Here is a 2,972-nt window from a genome sequence, read left to right as displayed (position 1 = left end):
ATTCCACCTCTATTCTACAATATACTTGAGGTCCATGCAAAAAAGTAGCTACCTTTTATGTAGGAAATGGATGATTAAGTCTTTGGTGTTGTAAAAGCAACTTCATTTAAACATAACCACCCCCACCACCAAAAAAAGAAGAGGAAAATAAAAAGAAAATAATAAGGGAAAAACCCAAGACACACTTCCTAGGGGAAAAAAAACCAGCATGTAATTTCTGTCCTTGACGGAATATATTAAATAAGCAAACACCCCCAACAAGCAAAACAAGTACTACAATGTAAAAATATTAAAAAAAGAAAACCCTCTCACGTGCATAAATGAAAGATTGCACACAAAGAACTCACATCTTTTCAAGCTTCAATAGTAAATATTCTGCTACTATGTGTTAACGTTCATTTATTTTTGAGAGAGAGAGAGAGACAGAGAGTAAGCAGGGGAGGGCCAGAAAGTGAGTATCTGAAGAGCAGAGCACAGAACCTGAAGCAGGCTCCAGGCTCCGAGCTGTCAGCACAGAGCCCAAAGTGGGGCTCGAACCCACAAAGTGTGAGATCATGACCTGAGCTGAAGTTGGACGCTTAACTGACTGAGCCACCCAGTGCCCCAAAGGGATTCACACTTTTTAATCGAAGTATGATTTACATACAGTGTTATATTATTTTCAGGTGTACAACATAAATATTTAATAATTCTATACATTACTAAGTGTTCAACAATGTAAGTATACTCCTGATCCTCTTTATCTCTTTCATCCATCTGTCCACCCACTTCCCCTCTGGTAATCATTAGTTTATTCTTATTTAAGAGACTACTTTTTGTTTGTCTTTTTTTTGTTGTTGTTGTTTGCTTGGCTTCATAAATTTCACATCTTAGTGAAATCATATGGTATTTGTTTTTCTCTGACTTATTTCATTTAGCATAATATCCTCTAGGTCCATCCATGGCTGAGTAATATCCCATATCTTTATCCATTCATCCATGGATGGACACTTGCATTGCTCTGATATCTTGGCTATTGTAAATAATGCTGCAATAAACATAAGCGTGAATTCATCTTTTCGAATTAGCGTTTTCATTTGATTTGGATAAATAGTAGTGGAATTATGGGATAATGCAGTAATCTATTTTTACTTATTTCTTTAAGTTTATTAATTTTGAGAAAGACAGAGAATCCCAAGTAGTCTCTGAACTAGCATCACAGAGCCTGTTGCAAGGCTCAGACTCACAAACTAGGAGATCATAACCTGAGCTGAAATCAAGAGTCAGCTACTTAAACCACTGAGCCACCCACGTGCCCCAGTAGTTATATTTTTAATTTTTAATTGTTTGAGGAAACTCTATACTGTTTTCTGCCACGGCTGCACCAATCCTCATTCCTGTCAACAGTATACAAGGGTTCTTTTACTCTGCATTCTCAAAAAACATTTGCTATTTGTTCTGTGTGTGTGTGTGTGTGTGTGTGTGTGTGTGTGTGTGTGTTTGAGCGATTCTAACAGGTGTAAGGGGATATCACATTGTTTTGATTTGCATTTCTCTGATGGTTAGTGACATTGAACATATTTTCATGTGTCCTCAGGGCATGTGTATGTCCTGTTTGGAAAAATGTCTATATGTCCTCTGCGTATTTTTTAAACGTGATTATTATTATTATTATTATTATTATTATTATTTGGTGCCAGTTGTGTATGTTATTTATACATTTTGGGTATTAATCCCTTATTAAACATATCATTTGAAAATATCTTCTCCCATTGAGTAGATTACCTTTTTGTTTTGTTGCTGGTTTCCTATGCTGTGCAAATTTGTGGGGTTTTTTTTTGTTGTTGTTTTGTTCTTAGTTTAGCCCAATGATTTAACTTTGTTTTTGTTTCCTTTGACTGAGGAGATATACAGGGAGAAATCTTTCTATGTGTGATATCAAAGAAATTTCTGGCAATGTTTTATTCTAAGAGTTTGGTGGTTTCAGGTCTCATATTTAGGTCTTTAATCCATTTTGAGTTTATTTTTGTGTATGGCATGAGAAAATGGTACGATTTCTCTCTTTTCCTTGAAGCTGTCCAGTTTTCCCAACACCATTTGTTGAAGAGACTGTCTTTTCCACATTGTATATTCTTGCCTCCTATATTGTAGGTTGATAGTGTAAGTTGGGTTTATTTCTAGACTCTCCAATCCTATGTGATCTATATATATTGATTTATGTGCTTATTTTTGTGCCATTATGTACTGTTTTGATTACTACAGTTTTGCACTGTATCTTGAAATCTGGGATTGTGACACTGCAGCATTGTTTTTTTTTGTTTGTTTGTTTTGTTTCTTTTGTTTTTTTTTTTCCCTCAAAACTGCTTTGGTTATTTGGGGTATTTTGTGGTTCCATACAAGTTTTAGAAATTTTTTTTCTAGTTCTGTCATTGATATTTTGATAGGGATTGCATTAAATCTGTACATTGTTTTGAGTAGTATACCCACTTTAACAATTTTAACAAGTAAATTCAACCATTTGAAAAAAATTTTAAATGTTCATTTATTTTTGAGAGAGAAAGACAGACAGATAGAATGTGAGTGGGGAGAGGGGGAGAGAGAGAGGGAGACACAGAATCTAAAGCAGGCTCCAGATTCCGAGGTATCACACAGAGCCTGACATGGGGTTCGGGCTCACAAACCATGAGATCATGACCTGAACTGAAATTAGAAACCTAAATGACTGAGCCACCTAGATGCCCCAAATTCCACCAAAAATTTAAAGACGTGTTAATACCAACTCTTCTCAAACTATTCCAAAAAAATAAAAGAAGGAAAGTTTCCAAATTCATTCTATAAGGCCAGCTTTACCTTGACACTGAAATCAGACATAGACAATACCAAAAATGAGAACTATAGGCCCAAATATCTGATGAACATAGATGTAAAAATCTTCAATAAAATAATAGTAAACAAATTCAGCAATACACTAAAAAATCATTCACCACAATCAA

General features: G+C 35.0%; 1 protein-coding gene across 1 annotated transcript in view; it reads right to left on the bottom strand.

The window, feature by feature from the left end:
- Positions 1-2,972, bottom strand: part of MALRD1 (MAM and LDL receptor class A domain containing 1) — a 759,741-nt gene that overhangs the window by 242,177 nt on the left and 514,592 nt on the right. The gene's annotated exons all lie outside the window — the stretch shown is intronic.

This window comes from Suricata suricatta, chromosome 10 (genome assembly GCF_006229205.1).
Source record: "Suricata suricatta isolate VVHF042 chromosome 10, meerkat_22Aug2017_6uvM2_HiC, whole genome shotgun sequence".
NCBI classification, from domain to species: domain Eukaryota; kingdom Metazoa; phylum Chordata; class Mammalia; order Carnivora; family Herpestidae; genus Suricata; species Suricata suricatta.
The sequence above is the reverse complement of the archived record's forward strand: the minus strand, read 5'-3'. Positions and strand labels throughout refer to the sequence as shown.